Here is an 11,439-nt window from a genome sequence, read left to right on the forward strand (position 1 = left end):
TTGACTGAAATGGAGATTTTTTTAAAAATCTCGTGTTAACACGAAATTTATCTATATATTCTTTGTTTTGAAAATATGTATGCCTCTCTTACGTTCTAAGGTTGTCAATTCTCAACTTTAGTTTACCACTTGCACCGGAATCCCAGGGATGACGGGTCGGACTTGTTCCTTTGTTTTGGGGGAAGAAAGTTGATGTTAACCTTCATATAACTAGGAACCGCAGAACTTGTGTGGAGACTCCCTATTTTAAGGCAGTAAAATACCAGTGATTTTTAGATTCGATAGCCTCAGGAGATATTATTCTAAGGAGAAGACTAATGAAATCGCAACCTTGTGACGGATAAGGGTGGTTTTTTTTATTATTGTATAGCCTTGATTGAACGAGAACGATGCACAGGACAGAAATCGATGGAGACGACTCACTCATAACGGCGACCCCATATAAAATTGGTTAAAGCTGGGAAGAAGAAGATTGCCTTGATGGAACGAAACGCTTCCTCTACCAAGTTGTTCTCATATATTGTGTTGTTTGCTTTTATTTTAGAGAAAAGGTGGATAAACAGGGGCCAGAATCGAGAACTGTGAATGTTGTTGGGATAGGTCACAATGCAATGATTCTGAAGTGCTTTACCTACATATCGGTCAGCTATTCAGAGTTTAAGTTCAAGTACTGTAGGGCTATTGAAACCAAACATATACGGTGTTATATGTTTTGTTGAGCTGAAAATAGTAGTCCCTCGGCAGATTGAAGGGATATTTCTTGTGGTGATGGTTTTGCAAGTAATACTATATTGTGGATTCGGAAGGTTATAGTTGACGCGCCCTAGCTTTTTGTACAGTATTTTACGAAGTATTGTTCCTGGAGACTTGATAATTTTTGAATGTCTGGAAATTGTGTGTTTTACGGGGAAAACATCTGTTTTAGAGATGGTTCCTTCAGTTTTATTTTTTCCAGACTTCTCGATGAAGTGATATAATTCTCTGCTCACGTACTCTAAACGTTTTCCTTCTCTCAAGTTCATTTTGCTTTACGCCACCGTAACCTGTTGACGTTTGTTATGAGAGCCATAAGAGGCCCAGAGATTATCTTACATTTCCCGCTATGTCTACACCGCAGATGCCATTGACATTGGAAACCCGAGTTACGCGTAGAAGGAACTGGTATTTGCACGTTCGATCTTTCCATCAATCTGTTTGTTTTTTTTTTTTTCGGTGTGATGATTCTCTCTACTTTTATATCTTGCTTTTCATGACTCGGTTCTCTTATGTTTATTTAAGTGAATGGCATTTCGTCTCTTCATTGAGCTGCATCTTTGATAATGGGGTTTGAGAGGGTATCATTGTGCAAATGGCCAATAAGGTTTTGAATATTCATTTGGAGATTCTTTAAATCTTGACTGTGGTCACTCCAGCTTTGCAAGGTCATAAGAGAATAACAGGCTGCTGACGTAATATTTCAGGGTGAATGAAACCTCAAACTTAATGATGATATCTGGACAATGATCTTTTTCGTTGCAAAATTATTATAATTAGTTGATATCAATATACTGAATGATTGCATTAACGTCATATGCCACGACAAGTTGAAACATAAAAACAAATGCATCAGAATAGAGTAAATGAAACGGGACATAGTGACGGGAATCACCGACCATTAGGGAAAAATAACCTCAGGTATTTTCTTTTGTGGTCGAAGATAATCTGTTACCATGTTACGTTTCTTTTTTTTTTCTTTTTTTTATATCTGGTCCTCTTCTCTTCCTCACAAGACTGATGATCTTCGTGGGAGTTTTGTGGGGTTTTTCTTTGCCACGGTATGCAGATCATCTCGATGAAATGGAGAAGCTCTAGTTATGAGTAAATTTTAATTTCATTTTTTTAAATTTATTCTTTTTTGTACTTTTTTTTTAAGTCCTAGAGTGACATTTTATGACAAAGGAGGTGCTTTGGTTAAGAGGAGAATTTTACGTGTTTAGTAACTTATTTTTTTGCACCAAGAATGGCAGAGATTATTTTAAAAGGTGAAAAATCAGCCAAAAAATAAGGGTAGTCATGCAATCCATGCGCTCATGACTCGCTTATTGAACGGACGTCAGATAACCGTCAGTGATTAGTAAGCCAAATTCAACCAGGTAATTTGACAGGGTTGTATTTGCTCTTACAAATAAACCTTTCATTATATTACGTATGTGTCAGTTTGCAGCTCTTTGACTGACACCCAAAATGATCGGTATATTATTTGTAAGCTGCTCCTGGTTCACCTTTTGCCTCTTCTCTCCTCCTCTCCTCCTCCTCCTCTCGTTAGTGTTCACATCTCCACCCACTTCTTCATTTTCCCTTCTACCTCGTACACATTTCTCGTGACGCCCTCTCTTCTCAGAAATTGCTTCACATCGTTCGTCTTTGATTTTGTTAGTTGCTAGGGTGTATTCTGCCTGTTGCTCTGCTTTGTGAAACTTTGGCAAACATTATTATAAAGATACTCTTTATTTAGACGCTTTTTTTCTTAAAGGGAAATGTGATGTCAGGCTTGGAATACTCCATTATATAGTTGTCGCTATTTATTCATTTGATGTTGTTGCATAGGAATCGATCCCACTTCCCGTTATTCGCGTCTTGCAACAAACGTCACTAGTACATTGAAGCCAAGAAACTTAGAAAGCGGAGGTGGTGCGTACCTCCTTTCCACGCTGCACAAAAGACAAAACTCGTTTGGCCAAAATATTTGGATGGAAAATGGTCTGTGCCTTGCGTTGGATGGAACACTCCCTCTCGACTTCCGGTCATTTGACGCTCCGGGAATAGGAGGACGCAAGATTTGCAATGCGAGATGGTAATTTCTTCTTTTACATTATGTTATTCAGTCTTGCACTTTCTAGGTTTATTGAGTTCCTGAGGGTGAATAGCTGATTTCAGCGTCAATAAGTGGGTTGGGCTTTTATCTTTCTCGTACGTTCTTGAATTTCATTTAAGAAGGTTACTTGTAGTTATGTCTATTGCCCAATCGCTCACGTGCGTGTTAATCCAGAATTTTTCTAGTTATCCTCATCACAAAAAATGACATATGTTCGCTAGATGATGCATTGTGAAGATTCTTTTAAAGTTACGAAGACGGTTGATTTATACATCATGTGAGTCAGTGGAACGTGCATTACCGAATTCGTTGTCAGCCATAAAGCAAAGATAGATTAAATCTTCGCAGGATATTCTCATTCCTCCTGCATCCGGGACAGGTCAAGCACTGTTTTGGGTCACCAATTCGTTTAATGACGTTAGACGTTTGTGTGGGTTTTAGTTTGGGGTTGTCGTGGGGAGCAAAATCTTTGGGATGCTTTGCCGCTGCTCATAGATAAAAAAAAACATTAAAGTATTGATAATGATACAAAATTTAAGACGCTTTTCTTACCATAAAATTAAAAAGATATTATTGTTAATTTTACAAAATAAGATAAATGGAATAGTGTTAAAGGAAATTATACACTTAAATTAATTTCACGTTATGAATTTGTCTCCACGGATATTCTAGGGGCTTTTGGGCACCAGAGAAAGACTTTTCTGAATCCATCCTCCGAGAATAAAATTTTTTCGCGTGTGGTGTGTTAAGTGACCAATTATACAAGGAAGGGATAGATATTTTATACTCGTTCAATTTTCTCAAAAAGTTCACCTAATTTTACATTTCTTCAGGCAATCTGGGACATATGAAAATGATAAAAAAAAAAAAAAAAATATCGCCGGCAATCACAAGAAAGTACTGACAAATGGTAACTAAATCTTTTAAAAGTTGAAAAATTGATTGGGGTTTAGGAATTAAAATAAAAAGAAATAAAAAGTTTATAGAAAAGCTATTTAAGACCCGAGATAATGTACTTACTCCAGTAATAGACACTTAAACCGGCAAAGAAACATTATCCAAGACATCCACGGTTAAAAGTATAATTTTACTTTCCTCGCATATTGATCATGGGTCTAATTTTCCTCGTATTATTAACCACCTTCTCTTTACTGTCCCCCGCATATAATTCTTTAATGTTGTTAGTAGTCTCGGGTTCATTTCCTTCTTGTCTCATAATTTGTCATTCCGTGTTTTCATTACAATTTTTCACATTGTTTCTAAAAAAACTTGTATTGTATGTAAGAAAAAAAAAATGGAGGCTTAAAAGTTCGTCTTTTTACTTCTCCAGTTTTAAACAACATGTTTACAGTTACTTGCATGATATTTGAATGAGTTCTTCTGTACTACTGTGGTAGCTTTTTTCCTTAATGTGTATTTTTATTCTTATTATTTCGATACTTGTCTCGCGGTGTATTTTTATTGCTTGGTGTCTTGGTCGGTGTTCTTATATTTTTAGTCTTTTTAGATCCCGTCAGGATATCTATTGACCTCTTCTTCCAGTTGTCATTTAGTCATGCCCTCCCGCCCTAAAAGGAGGGACTCTGTTTCCTGCAGTTGTTTCCACGCCTTATTTCCACACCTTACTTTTTTGTTCGCGTGTCGAACACTCCTTCACATCCGGTGGGTAGTCTCATCATTTCATGACCCTTTATCTGGATTTGGAAGATTCTTCGTCTTCAAGCCTTGATTTGACACCGTCATCAAGGAAAGAAGTACTTGTCCTTGTTTTATAATGACGCCTTGCAACCGAGATAAGACAGTTTGCCCTTTTCCCTTCGTGGACTTTGGCGACCTCCTTTGTTCGTTCTTTGGAACGCTGCCATTACGCGACCCCTTGTCTCCTCTCTTATCCTTTGGGTTAGTCTTACGATCTCGTTTGACTTCCGGTTTCAGATGCCAGAGAGAGAGAGAGAGAGAGAGAGAGAGAGAGAGAGAGAGAGAGAGAAAAGAGACTAGATCCTTCTCTGCAGGTTTGTCTACCGTACTTTCTGCTCAGAGAGTAGCACGTTTCTAGATGAGAAATTGACGTGCCCCTGCTGAAAACCACACCCTGCGGTATGTAAGAAAAAAATACGAGCGAATAACTGGTAAGTCGGTGAGTTTTTCCTTGCGGGCATTAGATACAGACGGCTTGCAGTTCAGGAGAGAGAGAGAGAGGAGAGAGAGAGAGAGAGAGAGAGAGACGAGAGGAGAGAGAGACAGGGAGAGAGAGAGAGAGAGAGAGAGAGAGAGAGAGAGAGAGAAAGAGATAGAAATAAGCTGGGTCAACGAATCCATGATCTCCGTCGCAGTTTGGATCGCTGTTTGTCTGAGCAAAGCTGTAAACTCATGTTTTTTAAAGAAATATTTTAAATGTGGGTATGTATTTAATTTCAGCTGATGTATTACAAAATAAATGATGGGTACTTTTTGTTACGAGTTTAAGAATTAGAGCTGATAAGGAGTCCTGGAGCGTTGGTATAATCTGTCGGAGCGTTTTCGCTTTCTTTGTTTATGATCCACTTATTAAATTAAATAATATTACTTGTCAGTTAATTTGAATTATTTTTTACCGGTTTCTGACGCTTTATTCGAAACTTATTTCTGCAACGCAGAAAAGACCAGGATGGTCCCTAGATATCAACAGCACTCTTCAAAAGTTTCCCAGACAACTTTGCGCTAATGTGCCTGTGATTGCTTCCTTTATCCTGGATAATGTTTCTTTTCCGTATAATTTATATCTGCACTAGGAATCTTCAGGCTTTTATGTTATTCATTTTGCTTCAGACTGGGGCATAAGCTGCTCGCAACCCAAAGAATATCAAAATATAGCGTACAGTCTTTGCGTGCTAATAAACCTAAAATAAATTACATTTGCATCTTTCTTTTCACGCATTGTTCAGTTAATTGTGATATGAGCAGTTACAAGTTACGAAGAGTTCCAAGGATTAGGTTGTCTCAAAGACTTGTTAGTCCATCCGAGGAGGTATCGTGTGCTCACTTATCTTTAGGAGCAGATTTTACTGTTTATTCACAGTGTCTTACTGTTTATTCACAGTGTCTTAATGATTTTGTCTAGCTTTCCTTTTAACCCCTCCATACTGTTGCTGTTTACAACTTCTGGTGGCAGTTCATTCCATGTGTCACATATTTTGCATGTAAAGAAGTTCCCACAATGGGATGTATTGTATTTCTTCAGTTCTAGTTTCCGTCCATTATTTCTTGTGTGGTTCGTGCATATGCGTATGTTTTCATAGCCGTTTCTGAACGGTGCATGTAGTACAATTCTTGACTGCCGCCCCAGAGTGTTGTCAGAAGCGCCGCATCATCCCCAAGTGGCATGAGCCAAAACCCCGACAAAAAACAGTCCAACGCACCGACCCGAATGGTTGTCTCCCGGTGGGCGGCTGGGACAACACCACTCGATTTGGGCGAGGCAGTGACAGAATGTGGGCGACACCTGCAGATACGTAGAGGCAGGTAGGGTATAGGCAGCCTTTGTCGCTAGCGAAGAGAAGAACAAAATCAGTTAAATGATTTAATTCAGCATCGCCTCCTTTATTTATTGCCACTGCATACGTGCCCAGTCCGTTGGAGGTCAGTGACTTTTTTTAAGCAGGTAACTCAAACAAGGTTATTTTTAAACGAGCTGGTTTTAGTTGGTCACGTGAAGTCTTGTTTTGTTCACTTTTATTTGAATGCTAAACTCAGGTTCATGATCGATAGGTTTCTTTTTTAACTAGAGTTGTGATTTGCAACTCATTATGATTTACTGTTTATTATGCATTTGTTGCTGTGAATCTCAAGAATGTCACATAAGCGGTCGTTGCTCTGACACTGAGGTCAACGACCTCGTGGGTTTAAACAAAGTGTATAATTTATTCGTTTTATTTACATAAGGTATTGAACTACTTGTGCTTAGATTAGACACCAGACAGTAGTAGTAAAATAGTGTCAAATACTTTCTTTCAAGAATATTTTGACAAATTAACGGTTGAGTAGTTAGAGGATGGGTTTTGAATATTATATTTCGCGTCATTTCTTAAAAAGTCTAATGATTTACGCCTAGTGAGCCAAAAATATTTACATTCATAGTTCTTCATTGCGATGGCATTACCCAAAAGTAAAAAACGTAAAGAAAATTGTTTGTTAAATCATCTACTCTGTTATTCTCTTTATTTACGTTCGACGTCGTTGCTAATATTTCAGTCTAATATGCCTGCCTTAGAAGTAGACTTACTGACAGACTGGGTGTGGTTTTCAAACTAATGAACATGCTCCCTCGAATCGGTGAGGAGGCAAGTAAAGTAAACAAATGCTGCGTGTGTTGAAGGGACCGAAACGCCCCATCGTTAATCAAATACAGAGCTTCCACCGATGCTCTCTCTCTTTTTAAAGCTTTAAAGTGATCCATGACAGGTGTTTCTTCACTTTTTTTCTCTCTCACGAGTCATTAGGGACCAGTGTTCCTCCTGGTAAATCGTGATCGGTTACTTTTTTATTCGATAAGGCAACTTTTTTTTTTCTAATCAAGTTCGTTAATGACTCTGGAATTCAAGCAAGGAAGGCTAGAGTTCGCTGATTAGAAAGGTGGATCCAGTTCCTCAGTTGCTTTTTAAGGCCTTAATTAAGCAGCTATCGCTTATCTTGGCCATGTTCTTTTCCTCGCGGTTGGTTTAATCATGTTCGTAAATTTCATAATGACCACCTTATAGGTTTTTGTGTTTAGATTAAGTAGTCATTGGTTACATTTATAATTGGATTTATTTTGCATTTTTCCTGTGAACTGTAAATTACCTATAAACTGTAAATTTTTAAACCTACAAATCATGCTTTGTAACACGAAGATCTTGTCTGTAGATGATTATAATTCACCAGCTTTAGCCCCTGATATCAACTCGCTTCGATTTCAGGAACTGATATGCCTGCTTTGAATACCCTGCCTATATTGGTTTATGACTTGGTAACCAGGTAGTGAATATTTTGAAGTCGAATTCAGTATATCAAGACAGTTGACAAACGCACTATACAGCATTTTAATAAGTTCTAGGTTACATGTCATAATTGAGATCATGTTTTGTAATAAGAAGTTCCTTATAAATACAGCAACATACCAGCTATGTTATTATTATTATTGTAAAAACAATATTTCTTTAAGTTTTGATTTTGAAGAAGGGATTTCTTCAGTATCCAGCCCAGTCTCTGCCAAAATGTGGCCTGGTGCAATCTGTGAGAACCACAAGTCTTTAGGTAATAAAATTGCAAGCATCCTTCCCAAAGGAGCAGATTCCTTCAAGAACTTCAAGAATCTCCCTCCCGTCTGACAAGATCCACTTTCAAGACCACTTCCTGAAATTCTCCAATACTTTCGCTCGGAATGGAAGCATCGTGTTGCCTAGTCGGAGAATTCCGGCAGGTATTATTAACCAAGAAAGTAATTCCACAATTTAAAAAAAAAATGTATGTTGAAACTTTGATGACGGAGGCTTTAATTTAGACTCATCATGACTTCCTGTGAAGGAAATCTTTCGGATCACCTTAAACTTTCTGACATTTTGTGAAGCTCTTCGACAAAAACTTGAACAGGAGTCAGGATGACGTTCACGGTCCGATAGACTGAACTACTTAAAAGTTTACGTACTAAAGTTGCCCCTGAACCTGGGCTCCTGCGCTTTGCTTTTTTCACTTGTCAGTGGATCGTGTCATTAACTTTCGTGCTTACGTTACGGACGGACAACCTTTACGTATAACAACTATATCAGATCGTATAGGCTTCGCGTATCAGAGATGGAAACGAATTGAGTGGTGTAGAGTGCGTAGCGTGGGGTCGTTAGCATTAAGTTTGTGTTAAGTAGATTAAGTTGGTGTCTTAAGTGCCTTTTTATGGAGACTTTACTCTCTCTCTCTCTCTCTCTCTCTCTCTCTCTCTCTCTCTCTCTCTCTCTCTCTCTCTCTCTCTCTCTCTCTCTCTCTCTCTCTCGTTGCACATAGCAGTCGGGCAAATTTACCGGAAGGTAGCATTTTATCCTACATTATGCAACTGTCCCCAGGCCTGATTCATGAATAACGTCTATCCATACTTCCCTTCATCTGGCAGTTATCAGATTATAAGCACAGTATGAAGATACTAGCTCAAGATCTTTTGCACTTGAAGGAAATGTCTTGGAGAGGAGCTGAGCAACCCCCCCGCAAAAAAAAAAAAAAAAAAACAAAAAAAAAAAAAAAAAAAAAAAAAAATTTTGCTATACCCCCCCAAAAAAAAGTGGCTAGGAATCCCCGTAGGCATATGAATGAACATGGCGGAGTATGTTCTATTAGGCTTACACAGACCAGGATTAATCCTGACACACCATTGCTGTTCGATTAAATGCGAGAAATGTCGGCAAGCTCATATATTAGCCGTTTACCCCTTTCATGTGACGTGCGGGCTTAGTTTACCCTTAAATTTATATCATGCGGCCTTAGAAAAGCGCTTTGCCCTTCCAGGGCCCACATCAAAGACTCAAAGCATTTCATGCCATGAATAAGCATTTATATGACCTAAGCATGAGAAATATTACTGTCCGTTTTACCTGGTAGACTTTTACCGTTGTAGTATACGTGAAGGATTGTCAGGTTTGTACGTGTTCTGGTAAGGCCAATGGACAAGGTTCTAAATTCAGTAGAAGAATTCCAGAAACCTTATAGTTTATAAGCCCCTAGCATATGTGAAGAAAGAGAGGAAATGATGTTAAGAGATGTATTTACTTTAATTCTTTTATCTATTCCGAACGGTTTGTCAGTGAAAACTAAAAGTGACCGAGCGGTGAACAAACAAGTGAGACTGTTCATCGAGAATTCTCCGCATCCTCGGTTACCTTGAACTTCCAAAACGTACGATGAAGTGCCTCTGCGGCCTTCTGCCATCTGCTCCCCCCCCCCCCCCCCCCACCTTCTTGCATTTCCGTCCATGTATGTTTTATTTCCGCACCGCACTTTAGTTTTTTTTTTTTTTTTTTTTTTTAAATAATATTGTTATTGTATAATTTCTTATTATTTTGCTGTATCCCAATGCGGCATGTAATATCGTTGAGTCATAAACGTTCCATAGCGAATAGCGTTTCCACGAGTGCCGAATACGGTGGTTTGTACACCGTGACGGAGGTTATCGTCCGTCAATGACATTCTTATTTGGAATAATAATATTATATGCTTAATATTTTTGTTTTGTGAGACTTGCCCGGGGCGATCTTTCATGGAAGATTACTTTTATAAGCAATGAAAACAGTATTTTCTTCAAATTAGTTTTTGTATTTCATGGAAGATTACTTTTATAAGCAATGAAAACAGTGTGTTCTTCAAATTAGTTTTTCTAAAGTCGAATGCGCATTGAATTATTCAACTATTTTTTATTAGTTTTGGCATAATGGAAAATTGAGACACCTAAAGATGTAAGGCTAATATAGGATGGATGTTACGGTTTTCCTTGTGGTTATTTATGATGACATCTAAAGGAGTAAAAAATTGACAACGTTTGTCGCTATTTGTCATAGAAAATTACAGATTTTCAATGCGACTATTTTGTATTATATGAGCATTGACATCTAAGGTCAATGACCTTACCACGCCTGACAAGAACTATTCCGTAGCAAGTCAGCGACAACTATTTTCAAACTGCCCTCTTTAGTCAGTAAAATGTTAAGGTTTAAAAAAGAAAGAACGTGAAGAAACAATAGTGGTAAAATATACAATTCACGGTGTCCGTTTACTGTGTAAGTTGATAGTAGTCCCGTTATTTCAGTGTATGTTTGTTTAGTGCATTACTTTCTTGCAAACTCAGTTATTTGATTCCATATGGTTTGGTTTCTGACATTGCTCATTTCAAGGTAATTTCATTATATAACTGCTTATTTGCTAGGCAAGATTGTAAAAAGACATTTTGATTCCTGTCACTTTTGGTGTATAACATGAATTCCTATTCGGACCTTCATATAAAAAGCAAGACAAATCTTTTTACCTGAAAACCAGAGAGAGACGGTTAAAGGAAACATGCGAGAAGAAAAAGTTGTCAAAATAAAGGAAGATAAGATACATCTGTCGTAACTCCCAACACATCCTCAACAAGAAGAACCCACCGACTATAACATCTTACTAACCTGAGGCACCTTTTTTGATCTAGGGAGTCGCAGGGAGCCCCAACTATCAAACAGGAGACGATAAAAGCTCTCGCTCACTCAGCAGCAGCAGCACCTTTGCTGTTGCTGTTGCTGTCGTGGCCTTGAGCGTGCTGCAGGAGAGACACGCGAACGGCAACTGGCCCACACCGTTGGGAAAGCGTCCTACCTTACCTCTGCCACTGAGGAGGACTCTCTCTCTCTCTCTCTCTCTCTCTCTCTCTCTCTCTCTTGCCCTCGTATGTGTCCCATCCCAGTCCCGCCCTCCCCCCATAACCTGTCCAACCTCAATTACAAGTAAAGGTTAGTTTTCCATCAGTTTTTAAGGTTTTCCATTTCCAATTTAGGGATTGAGGTTATGATTAGGTAAACTACCGCCATATGCAAAGATATTTTGTATTTAAGAGGAAT

The 11,439-nt window shown here is 38.4% G+C and overlaps 1 protein-coding gene across 1 annotated transcript in view; it reads right to left on the reverse strand.

Annotated features, from left to right (window-relative positions):
* LOC135197868 (probable chitinase 10) overlaps positions 1–11,174 on the reverse strand; it is a 110,875-nt gene extending 99,701 nt beyond the window's left edge. The window contains 1 exon segment of the mRNA XM_064225060.1: positions 11,011–11,174. The gene's annotated coding sequence lies outside the window, so the exon portion shown is untranslated.
* Positions 11,175–11,439: the final 265 nt, after the last annotated feature.

This window comes from Macrobrachium nipponense, chromosome 21 (assembly GCF_015104395.2).
Source record: "Macrobrachium nipponense isolate FS-2020 chromosome 21, ASM1510439v2, whole genome shotgun sequence".
Taxonomy (NCBI): domain Eukaryota; kingdom Metazoa; phylum Arthropoda; class Malacostraca; order Decapoda; family Palaemonidae; genus Macrobrachium; species Macrobrachium nipponense.